Consider the following 13932-nt stretch of genomic DNA (forward strand, 5'->3'; position numbering starts at 1 on the left):
ACTTTTGCCAATGAAATATTACTGAAAGCAGATTTAAACCAAACCCAACAGATGAATTCCATTTTCCCCCAATTCACTTAAATCAATCTATAAAGTTATTTCTTTAAAAGACGAAATTGAGGCACTTCTCTACTGACTTCAACTTTCAGATTCTCATTCGAAGAATGCTGTTCATGAAGGAGACCATTACGACTATTTAAATCCTGTCAAAGTGAGTGAGCCTCTCGAAGGCAGAGGCAACATTTTTTAATATCGCGGATGATATCCAGTCTTCAGTAAGTTTATGAAACAATCAAGTGGACTGTTCCATGGCGGAGACGTGGAGCTGCAGCAGTGTGAGGTGCTCGGTCTCTCTACCTGCTGCTGTGATTGCAGAGTCCAGAGACGCAGTCTAGCGTAAAGTCACCGCTTCAAACCGCACTTAATCACACACTGCAGCACAGAGTAAATATCTAATCACACACGCTGAGCTGCATGACTGCTGATGCACACACTAATGTGTTTATCATGCACACACAAGCGCACACACACTGATTCCTGGACTGCACACTTGTGAATGGATAAACACACAAACACATACTGACACGTGTCTTTCACGTATGGAGAAGGAATTCCATCTTTCTCAACTTTGTGTAACAGTCAGATCAGGCAGCACACACACACAGACACACACAAATGCACACACACCACTGTTTCTGATCTATCTCAATGCCACGCCTCAGCAGATTCAATCATAAGGGAGCTTCAGTTTTTTTCTCTTTATGTTGTTTTATTTTCCGTTTCTCTCTCTCTCTTTCTCTCGCTCTCAAAAATGCACACACATACACACACACCCTCTCTCTCTCTATCTTGTTTCTCAGTCAGAGCCAAGTAACTTTAGTCTGAATGTTTCCTCAACGCAGAACTGAACACACACATATTCAATAGGACCACACGCACTAAAGTAAAAACTGTAGACTGAGTTAGACTCTGAGTCCTTGCTGATATATATGGCCTATCTCGTGTGTGTGTGTGTGTGTGTGTGTGTGTGTGTGTGTTTTGTGTGTGTGTGTATATTATATAGTGAAGGTACATGTGTCTGAATACGTTTGCATGTGTATGTTGGGGGTGGGGATGACAATGGGAATGAGTTACAATTGCTTGTCGGGTCCTCAAGATTTACTCCACACTTGAGCTGCACATTAAACACAGACTCACACACACTTGGTTTATATTGCTATGCATGTGTGGACCTTCCACTAACAACGTACACTCATTTTGTAATATATAGTGCATAACGTGCTCCTCATCACCTTTTGACTTTCTCTGTATTTATTCCAAACAAACCAGATATATAAGTTCTTGTGTGCTCAAGGATTTCTCCCTTTTGAAGTCAGTGGGTGTGAAAAGACAACTAAGCAAAATGTTTGGTTTTCCTCAAACGTGTTTGGCTCTTAGCAGATATGTTCTCTTGCCTTTTGCAAAGCGGAACAGGATGACAGGGAATTAAGTGCTGCCAGTGAAGGTGTTGGCATTTCTTTAATATTGAGTTGACAATGGATGTCTGTAGACATCTGAGAGAAACACTCATCAGTCACATGAAGTAATTATACTGAATTATGTCAAGAAAACATTTGCCATAAATCAGAAATTCTGCTTTAATGTGACAAAACCAATAACTTTTGGCCACTCGGAAGCAGCAGAATACAAGGTGCATACACAATATTGTTGAATTGTAATAGTTAATATATTCACATTCACATCCAGTAGAGACAGAGACAAACACATACGCTACTTGTGTTTATTCCCGTTTAATGGATATATGTCCAATGTTCAATCTCTTTTCAGCTCTGCTTTGGTCGCCACCTGCTCCTCTGGGGAGATTTTGTTTCTTGTTCTTCTTCTAATGCTGAGTTCATGCTAAAACAATCTTTGCCAAATTTTCCGCCTGCTGACAAATTTAGGAAGATGTGACTCTAAAGGGTCGCCAAGATGTCACCTAGTCTGACCACATTTTTAGCAGGCTAAATACTAAGTAGAATCAGTGACAACTACACCCATTCAAATGCAGAAAAGAAATGAAGGTGGAGACTGGAGCAGAGAAACTATTCAGAGGTTTCCCCTGGTGAAAGATTGTGTAGTGTGTGACCCCCTGTTGACAGTCTGTCACTTAGTATGAACTCATGAGGACTGCAAGACAACAAGTGATCATTCGACTTAGAAAATTGTGTAGTCTAACCTTGACATTAAATTGAAAAAAACATTGTTTTCTTTAATTCATCAGTTTTACTAACTACATTAGTTTGCTAGTAACCTGGATATCACATGTTTGTCTGCCACTGGATTTGGAATGTTATTGGAAAAGGAAGGTTTTTGTCACAAAGGAACTGCATCTGCCATCCCACAACAATACGGACAGAGGAAAGTTTCTTTGTTTAGCCCAGTTGCTAACTGTAACTTTCCAGAGATGTTAGAACAACCAGAGTACATTTAGAATTACCTAGCATGATAAAAACAGCCCATTTGTTGAAAAGGCCAAACAGATGAAGGTAGTAACGAGTTGTTTCTACCTTAACCAGGAAGTTGCTAACTTTATCAATCATTTCAATCTGAGAAGCAGAGATTTATTGATTATTTTGGTCAGAAAACAGCTGTCTGTTGCGGTTGGAAATGACGTTTGACATTGATGCGAGCTGAGAGACTGATAAAATCATTACAGCTATCTGAAAGCAGCAGGACTGATATTTCGATTTGATCTACTTTGGATTCTAATTGGAAACAAATGTTTCAGCAAAGAGTAGCACATTTGTACACTGACCCATGGGGGAACCTGACTGAAACATGCTGCCATCTGCAGAGTAAGTCTGTACAACTGCACAATTTAAACTGGTTAGTTATAATTCTGTACTCAGCTTCCCAATTCATGCTGGTTGAACCTTAGCTAGTGTTGACTTTATGGAAAAACACAGGACACAGTCAGTTTTATTAAAACCTTTACATACTTCTCTCTTTCTGTCAATAAATATCCTCAGAGCACAGCAGTGTAGGATCCTCAATGCACAAAATTTCTAATATCGAACAGATTTAACTCGCCTCCTGTGTGAGACATAACCAAACACTGCTCACAAAAACATATACATATTTAGCAGCCATGTCTGCATCTGCACAGTGGGTGGCATTAATCGATCACTGTAATTCAGCAGGTGAATATGACTCTCTTTCCATACAAATTGGTCCTATCGCCACACACAAATCTCTCCTCTAAGAAAAAACGCAAACTTACTACTAAATATGGGCACAACTAATCTACCTATTCATTTCACAAATGTCTCTCTGTATGTGGAACGCAAATCTCCCGAACCAATGATCTTATATGCTTTCTTCTTATTGTATTCATACAAATTTGATAAACAGGTGACCAGGGCTCTGTTGCAGTCACAGGGTCCCTGGATAAACTACAGAAGTCTGCAACTGAGTCAAACCACGGCTCAAAATCACCATCACATCATTTTGATAATGAGTTTATTTTTATTTCACCATATCGGAAAGAGACACAGACAGAGTGACCTGCGACGCCCATCATGACAACAACGTTCACAGTATCACTTCCTGTGTGGCTTATTGTTTTCAAACTATAAGCAAAATGTACATTTTGCTGCTGCAATGCTTTATACTGAGTGGACAAACAGAGCTTTTAATTTGAAGTATTGTGAACTTGGATTTGTAGATTGTGTCCATTGCTCAACAGGCAACAAATAGCCAACATGAAATGTATGAAAAAATAACATTTGTTCAATAAATCAATTAAACTTATGTTTAAACCACACACATGAACAGTAATAAAGCAAATTCTGTATAGTTTTATAAAAATCATTGACAATAAAATGAATGATGAACACAACATTTTCTCACTTCACTCTGCACCATAGACTGTTTATGAAAAACATTAAAAAGAGTAGAACATTGTAGAATATTGTATAACTGTTTGAGGAGGACTCACTAATGACACAGGATAATTTAGAAGTAGCTCCAGAGCTTAAACACAGGATAAGTGAATGGGCATGTTAAGAACAGGCCCTGCACTTGTGTGCTAAATGACAAAAGACAGATCCATTTGGAGACAGAGTGGGTTAAACTAGCATGGCTCTACTCTTTGCCTCAGTTATCCGGTTTGTGTTCAGCTGCTGTCACATGCCTCCTCATGTGTTACTTCTTTTCCTCTTCTTTTCATGACAGTAAATTGAGAAATGTACACAATTTACAGCCTCCAGGCCCAAAAAATATACAGGTGGGGCCCTGAAGATGGCTGCGGATTGACTAATTAAAAAGGAAAATGCCATTTCTGCGTTGACTTTTCATATCCCAAGACCAGTTTGATACGCTTGATTCAATACCGAATTCTCAAATCTCACCTGAGGCGGCGAATATTGCCAGGCGCCTGAGTCTAAGAGTCTAAATCCATCTGTTAGTGTGAAAGCTGAGCCTGCCGCTGTCTGCAGGAGCAGAGCAGGTTGCACCGCAGAGCTCGGCAGATGTTAAAACTAAATGAAGATGTCCTATCCCATTTATTCCTGCTCCTCAGCTCCTCTGTGTCCTCGTCACCCCCCCCCCCCCCCCCCACACACACACACACAAACCTCGTTTTCCATCTCTGCCGTTAAGTCCAATTCTCCTTCTCTCTCTTCCAAGTATAAACTTTGCTGTGCACCACTGACTTTTATGCGACAGTACAATTTTCCAGCGAGGCTAAAGATCACACTAAGCCGTTAAAGTGTCGGGGTACATCAGTCAATCTCTGCGGCTGCTCCAGCAAACAAACACAAACCGCTTCGCTATATTCAGACTTTGCATGTTTCAATGATCAACAACTTCATCCGTCAAACACACATTCTGCTATTTCTAACACGTGGAGTTGAAATATTTCACTTTAAAAGCATTCTCTATTTTTGTATAGTGAGGAAAAAATTACCATGGTGACGTTTGATTTAGGACTGAATAAGAGAAATCAGGAGCAGTGCAAGAGATCATCATCAATGAATGAGAGCCCCAAACCTTTCCATGGTGTTTACAGCACTTTAAGACCACCGTGTTTCTCCTGTACAGGGAGCATCTGGTAACCATGACGATGTGGCTCAAAAGTGTGACTCAAGACTCTTGTCACCAAACCCTCCACATGAGAAAAACCACAGCCTGCAGCCTTCACACAGGATCGTATTGGCTGTTCCACAGTTTGGATTCAAAACAATTTGTTTACGTCTCTCTATCTGGAGCTCTAGCCATCAATCACTGAATGTCACTTTTCTATTGGCCATGTGTGTCCACTGATACACGCGGAGTCAGTTAGGTATTTCAGTGCTCATGTGTTAAATTTTGTATTATTGTAGAAAATAAGTTCTGTAACAAACAAAAGTTCATAACACACTAATTTCTTCGTGCAATATTTTTTTCACAAATGATTAAGTGATTAGTGATACATTTTTTGGTGATTTTTAAAGTCTAAATAAGATGGACAGAATTACAGTTGCACAGTTCTTCACTTCAACTTCCCCAGAACTAAATATCCATGTGTAATTACCTTCACCTAGGACGTAATGGCTTCATTGGTGTCTATTATTTTGTTTGAATTATTTTAAAAATTACTGACTCGATCTTATTGAAACTTGGTGGAAGGGTGAAGTACGGGCCAAGGTAGATCTTACTAACCATTAAAGTGACTGATTTTTTTGAATTTCTCAAGGAATAATTCAGGGGCCTTGATGAAAGATTGTATATAAAGTGTTAGTACTTATGAACAGGCGCAAGTTGTGTGAATATGGATAATGATCTGGATGTTTCTCTTCTCAATACATGTACATGTAATGTGGTGATAAAGTGATGAATCAGCCTTGTCGAAGGTAAGCACTCTCCACACTAACCTCTTCAGTCAGTAATAGTTTAGAGAACTAGGATTGGCCTATAAACACAACAAGGCTGTAAAGGTGGACTAGTGAGGAGATCCGTTTTCATGTTCGCTGTAATGTCATTTATTGTTCCAGATAACCTCTGTGGTCTCTTTCAGTCACTTGTTATCAACCACCTTTAATGGTAAATGTTTTTTTATTTATGTAGCGCTTTTCTAGTCTTGATGACCACTCAAAGCGCTTTACAGTACAGCTTTAAATTCACCCATACACACACACACATTTAATATAAGCAAAATAAGGTTGTGGTTTATCGAAAAGAAATGAAGTAATTGATTAAAAAAAGGTAGAGGTCTAATACCCTCTACCTACTGATAAATTACATATAGTACACACTACACATGGTTTGGAGTACATGGGGAAATTATGAGCCCTGCAGTAGATTTCTGATATCTCATTAGCTCATTGTATTTGCTGTAGCTGTAATTATTTCCTGAAAAAAATTATATTGTAAACAGCCTATTATTGATTTTCCAAACTCTTTGTGTTTTGTACCTGATCATCTGCATAAAACTTGCTATAAACAAATAAACTGAAGGGATTTTTTTTCAAAAGGTTACCCTAATAGGAAGCAAAGGTTATTTGGACGTTTTTGAACCAGGTACTCTAAAGAGCCATTAGTGCATTTGTGTCTTTAGTGGACACATTGTGATTAAGTTCCCTAATAGAGTTGTGTTGGTCTCTTCATTGACCCTCACTGCTCAGCATCCCCGCTACAGAAACCCTGTTGAACTTCTGACAGCACCTGCACTAATTCACAGGGCTCTAAGCTGTCTCTCAACTTCTGCAATCCAAAGAATCACACAGACCACTGATAACTGCGGTAAAACACTTGCAATTAGCCTGCATGACATTTTGTTTCTGTGTTCCGTGAATTAATCCACATCCACGTATTTGATCGTGTGTGCGCCCGGTGTTCAATGAACCATGTGGATGTGCTTAGGCATAGGTAACATTTCTGCTGCCTGGCAAGCCTGGGCATTTCACTCACAGCATATAGCACTCATTACTGCGGTAAAGACAAACAAAGACAAGCACTTAAAACCATTTACTAATTTCACTGAGCCACAGTCGTCCCGTCTCGGTCCCTCCCTCTCGCCATTTGATTCCATTCATGTGCTGACTCTGGTCTCGACCGCGTAAAGAGATAGAATTAGTTTGTTCCCTCGTCAACAAATGGGTGACCAGATTCAACCAGCCTAAAATGGGAGTGGGAGGATGTGGAGGGAGGGAACAATTTCATCACTGAATAGATGTGATTACATCTCTGGCCACAGCGCAGGGGAGGAGGCGGGGAGGTGGCAGAAGGGAAAATGAGAGGTGGAGGGATAATGACAAGCAGCAAGACTGAAGTGAAACGGAGCGGATGAGGTCACTCACCTCTTTTTGTTCTTCACTTGGGTCAGCGCTCTGATTACTGGCGACGAATTGAGCAGGAAGTGCTGTTCTTTAATATTGTTTAAGCAGATGGATAAGGGACATTAGACACAATGGCACAGTTGTGTGGGCAGGTCTTGTGGAGCTCAGTGGGAGCGGCATGATTAAATTCTAACAGTGCAGCGCCATTGAAAGGGTTCAGGCTCTATGGATTACAGGATAAGATGAAGCTACAATGTTCCAGTGAGGGAATTAGAGAATTTCCTGAGGCAAACGTTGATGCTCTCTAGTGCCGTCTCAAGGTGTCTTTCTGTCTTCCCTCAGGCTTGTTTCGGTTCATTGTTGAGACATAGAGTGGAGAGACTTCCCTGTCGCCAGTTCATCAGGAGAGATGCTAAGGTCTCCCCTGTAGTCCACTTAATGACTGTTTAATGCACACATGTAAAGGACCAGATCAGACATGTAGAGTTAACTTTTAGAAGCTGTGTCTCTCTATGGAAGACAATGTCAGTCTGGTTTACTGCTGTGGTCCAGATTTAAATATCTCATCAGCTCTGACATGTATATTGATTCCGGTTTATATGTTCATTTAGATGATATATTATACCCAGTCTGATTAATCCATAGACTGTATATGAACCCCTGACCTCCAGAATTTATCGATCTATGGATTTATTGACTCCAGCAGGTGGACATTTAGGATTTTGAGTGAATGGTCAGCAAATCTTGAGCTGTGAATGGACGACCCAATTGCTGAATGGCATCACATATGTACAAATGCCTTGAGCAGCAGGTCTCCCAGTGACTCCCAGTCTGTCGGACCATTCGCTTTGTGTCTCTCACCTTCTATAACTGAATAAAGGCAAAATGCTTAAAAAATATAAATACAACAAAAGCGGACAATGAGTGCAGAGTGTTTAACACAGAGTCGACAACAAAATACTCTTTCACTGATGTTTAATCGAAGGCTGTATGCCTGATATGCCGAGAAACTGTCGCAGTTTTCATGGAGTACAACATGAGCCGTCACTTTGCTACGAAGCATGCTAACTACGCTAGCAAGCAGTCAACGCAAGAACGGGTGGCTGCAGCTCAGAGGTTGGCGACTAATTTACAGACTCAGCAACATTTTTTTCACAGACAAACTGCGATTAAAGATAAAAATCTACAGAGGTATATTTTTTGGGGGGCATTCGAAATAGCAAAGGCTAGTAAGCCTTTCTCTGAAGGCGAGTTTTTGTTAAATGGCCTTGCAAATAAGTGCTTTGCTACTTGGTAAAGGCCAAATCCTTTCATGTAATGATTTTTCCATATCATTTATATTAGTTCACAAAAACACTCCATCCATCTGTTCCTGGCCCAGCCCCTCTGTCAAATTTTGGAACCCATTGTGGCCCGCGAGTCAAAAAGTTTGCCCACCCCTGCACTAGCCCCTATACCACGTGCCATCCAAAGACCCATGCTGTGCACTTTAAGTAACCAGCGCTCAAAATAGTCAAGAAAGTGGACACTTCATAGCAGAAGAGATGGGACCAACAGATGTTTTCAACAAAAACGTTTAATTTGTGAGTAAAGAAGCAAATGTTTGAGAAGCGTACACAAGCAAAACTAACTCAGTGACCAAGACACACCAGTTCAGATGAGTGTTTGTAGTCGGAGATGCAACTAGTAGGTTTGCTGTTGTGTTACTGATAAAAAGAAGTTTGTTCCACATTTTATATTCAGATCATCAACCAGTGCCCGATAGGAATCTAGTTGTTGTCTTCTCTGTGAATAAACGGGGCAGATCACGTCAAATGGGGATCACACTCTGGAGATTGTGGGATGAGGCTCATTGAATTCATGTCTTTCCCTTGATGGATGTAGTTTTTTCTGAAGACTCTTACAAAATGTAATGTGAGCATTTGCCATTCGCAATGATATGAGTGAAATGACAGCGAGGGGACAGAGGGGACGAGAGGAACATTCCCTCGCTACAGCAGCAATATGATTGGCCAGAAGAGGCTGCAGAGAAATCTGATTGGATTAATTGAAAGAGTGACAGCCCTTATTCATCTAATTGAGTTGGAGAAAGAGAAAGGGAAAATGGAGAGAAAGACGGGAGAAGTGGATGGTGGAAACACTGTCAAAGAATTTAAGCTGGAGAACAAAGTAAACATTATACCTGCATGAAATCAGCAGCATTGGGACGGTGTACAAACAGTCAGTCCGCGACTTGAACACGTCTTCTTTTATGTCCGTGGATAAAGTGCAGTTGTGCTTTTGATTGATAATTTTTCGACTGACTTTTAGACTGACACAGAGCAAACCGGATGCTGATCTTTGTCATGGCAACAACATTTCGAGAAACACTTCCTGTTTGGCAATTTGTCTGAAAAGCACAACATTCATTTAGTTTCTGAAATGCTTTATATCAAACTGACTTACGGAGCTCTTATTTAGAAAAGTTGTGAACTTGGGTCTGAAGATTGTGTCAGACCTGTTTTAAAAAAACAGCAGTAAATTGTTGGAACTTGTGTATAAACCACGGATGTGTTTAACAGTAATAAAGTCAATCCAACTGGGACTGGCTATACAATCTTCATTTTAGGTAAACCAGGTAGCATGAACACAAAGTATAAGAACTTCACTCTGCACCATAGACTGTTTATAAAAAGCTCTGCACACAACGTCCAACACACAAACATTAAAAAGCTTTATGAATCTGCTTGATAAACATACAGGAATGAGCAGGAAGAAATGGGAGACAGGAGGAAAACAATAGAATAAAAGTGTTAACAAAGTTTCGTGAAAGTTCCTCGGTTAACTTTTGAGACAGAGTGTTCTAGTTTGGACTAAATGGAACCAAACGACCAACATTTCCAACCTTAGAGCAACACTTGCTAATAAATGGAGTGTAGAGAGCTGGTGACTGCAGCTAAATCTTCTAAAAGATGGTTTCATTTGTTTAGTTATTTACCTAATGTCCCAAAATCAATGCAGTAATGATTAATTCCTGTCGAGATGCTAAACGCAGGACCTTTTATATTTGTCCGAGAACAAAGGGCGACAGGTAATGAGAGGAAATCTGGAGATTAATTTAGCCGAGCAGGACAGATAGTAAATGAGGGGAAAGGCAGCAGGCAACTGAGTGGATAAATGGAAAGTAGACGAAAGGGGGAAAAAGCGGGAAAACAGATGTTACAATGAGAGTGACCGAGAGGAGGGCTATTGTAGGCTGCCAAACACTCACACATACAGTATGTTCACTCAGCCTCTTTCACTTACACGGAATTATTATTGGAGCTGCCAAGGAAATAGCAACAATTCATTCCCACTACTCAGGGACACACTGGCGTTTCACAATGCTCCTGAATACAATCAACAAGGACACACACACACACACACACCTTGGAAGCTTTATCTGAGTTCAGCCTCAGAAAGCACTCCTGCCGCTGCTGCTAGATTTGAACCAAGGCCACGGATAAACGGGAACGAGACTATTTTGTGTCATTATACCAAAAAAAAACTAAAAAAAAACGGGCATACACACTATTCTAAAACTGTGGAAGCCTCAGGTTTGGTTCCATTTGATGCGATTTGTTGGTCCCGTCTCCTCTCCTCCTACACACATCTGCTCTCCACAGTAAAAACATAAACAAAGAAAATGTTACAGAGTCATACAGAGGCACAGCAAATGGAGAACGTAATGCTGTTCAGCCAGCAGGCAGCCATCCTTATGCACCTCATCCAGTCTGACCTGTGTGGAAATGCGTGTGTATCGCTTTGCAGCGCAGGTCAAACATAACACAGAATAAAGAATGCAACCCCCCCCCCTCCTCCTGGCTCTGCAAGCACACACACTATACATATTCAAAAACTCTGTGGGGAAACTCGACATGGACCACAGCGTGAGTCAGCACACTCTGACACTGTAGAACTATTATTATTAGCGTATATACTTTTATAGTTGGATTTGATGGAGGTTGTCATTTGAGGGACGGGGTCCTGGGAACATTTCCATTAAGAGACCGGTGACAAATTAAAGGATGATTGTAGAAACAGATGACAAAGCTCCTGAGGGGTGCACTGACTGGTTTGATGTTCGATATGAAAATGATGTGAATCATATGCTGCTGCCTTCACAGTCACCGGATCTCAACTGAACACCTGTGGGAGATTATGGACCGACACGTAATACGGCACTCAACTATCACCAACTGATAAGGGAACTGCTCTGGTCGGTCCTACAGAGAGTGATGCTGCTTCAGATCTGCAGACTTATACACCAGACGTTATAAAACCGAAGCAAATAGCATTATGGAGGATCCAAACTACCCCAACAGCAGATTAATTCAGATCCTGTTGTTCAGGCACCTCTGTTGCCACAAGTCATTTCAACACAGAGAAACTCAGGACGGGGGTCTCACACATTTCATACTGCATTTATAAAATATGTGAAATGTATCTATTTTAATGCCTCTGCAGCAGCGACAGCCAGTGGCAGGAGGCCTTGTATTTTTGATTTGTAGTCAAGGTCACAGTGACCTCACAAAAATATATCTCCTAGGTGAATGTTTCAGAACACCTTGAGAGCTGTCTACTTAAAATGTTCACTTAGACTAGATTAGACATTTAGACTTAAACTTACTTATTAGATTTGCTTGGTCAAAGGTCTTGATGGCTTCACAAAACATTTTACTGGTATCTTAAACATATCTAATCTAATAGTCTCATCCGTAAGGGAGTTTCTTCAAATTTTGAATGGTTGTCACTTGGAATCAAAGATCAACTGATTCGATTTCAGTGGTTAAAGGTCAAAGGGATCTCACATGAATCTGGAAAAAAATATGTTGACTACAACTGCACTTGTTGACGGAGGCCAACAACCACAGGGCGATGATACTGGTTTACATTTAAGGACAATTTGATTCGGGGTTCGGCAGCAACCGTCCTATAATAATGAATGATTTCATGATGGGGTTTAATCATTATTCCACCATGACTTTCTGAGCCCGACTTTTTATTATTTATCATTATTATTAGCATGTGTGACCACTAAACTCAAACCTAGACAAAACGTCACAGGTTTGAGATCATCTAAAGAACATCGAGGGATTTTCTCTCTCTTATTTTAACCTTTCGAAGGGCAGATAAACAGAGCAGATTTACTTTCTGTAAGCTCCACCTTAATTCAATTCCCTTATTCAAACAAGTGCCCACTAGATCCTGGAGAGATGTTTGAGTTTAAACAGCTTATTAGGTTTCCTGCTTAGGCACAACACAGTATGACACAGGTGGCTGCTAAGTAAAGACAGGCGAGTGTGAGTGTGTTTTCAAAGAGGTTTGGACCATTAGGGAAATAATAGCTAAAAGTCTTATAGAGGCCCGGCATCTCTTCTGATATGATGAGAAAGATGAAGATCATTTGGTGAAATTGATCAGCATACCTGATTTTGCAAATATATTACTGTTATTTAAAAATATATATATTTTGATGAAGAGTTTTATTGCCCTGCTTTGATTCATCTTGTTAAGTTTGGTTAATTTCCTTCGAAAGACTGATGTTACTCAGTTCTAATGACACACAGGTGATTCTCAATTAGCCCCTGATTTATTTATATAGAGATTCGACCTAATGCAACTAATGGTCTTGCACCAGACCACATATCTTAAAAATGTATATCCTTATAAAATTTTAAAAGTAAACCTTCTACCGAACCTTACATATCAGTAAATATCCCAGTAAAAGTTGGAATTATATAAGTTGTACCAGATACTAGTGTTTGTGTCTGGTAAACATATTTTGTTAGTTTCTATACAGTTGTGGGAATACTTGGTATCTGCAGCAGCTCAGTTTGAAAAGTTATGTCTAACACTAAAACTAGGGAAGTTGTGTCGATACGCAGGAGTTAAATATGAAGGTTAATGGTCAATGCAACAGGTTTCAGAAGAAAAATATCTCAGTATCTTTTAAATACATTCAATTCCCATCTCAAATTTACATCTGCTGCAAAACAGTCCCAGATGTATCCGTGGGCTTTATTAGTCCTTCAGTTCCACGTCAAACACTGATTGCCTGTATACTTCTGCAAGATGCACAAGAATAAAATATTTGGCAGAAAAAACGCCCACGCTTGCTACATTCTATTTAAAAGACACAATATATTGAGCTGCACACATTGAAATGCACTCTGAGCCAAACACTTATATTCATGAAGAAAATGAATCTGCATTTTGACTGACATGAAGGAAAATGATTTGCACAAGCCTTTACTGCGCTCTTTTCTCTAGGGTTGTCGTTAAAGGGCACAAACACATGGAGGCACACACACACATGCATGTGGCTCAGGGTGCCAGTGGAGTGCCGTGCTTCAAGTACACACAACACTGGAGACTGCTCAGCCACGAGAGTAGGACTGTAGCGTTTCATCTGCTGCTTTGCAAACTTCACTAATCTGAATGTGCACGCATGCTCTCTGCACATCAGGATGCAAACAACACAAAGAGGAGAGCCAGAGGTCTGTTTGGCCCCAGAAAAACCTTAACTAGTAATCGAATCTTGGGTGTCAGTGTGACCAAATTCTACCTGACACCCCCCCACCCTCCCCCAGTCTTCCACCTCTCCGTCCGCTCC

The sequence above is a fragment of the Limanda limanda genome, chromosome 6 (assembly GCF_963576545.1).
Source record: "Limanda limanda chromosome 6, fLimLim1.1, whole genome shotgun sequence".
In the NCBI taxonomy this organism is placed as follows: Eukaryota; Metazoa; Chordata; class Actinopteri; order Pleuronectiformes; family Pleuronectidae; genus Limanda; species Limanda limanda.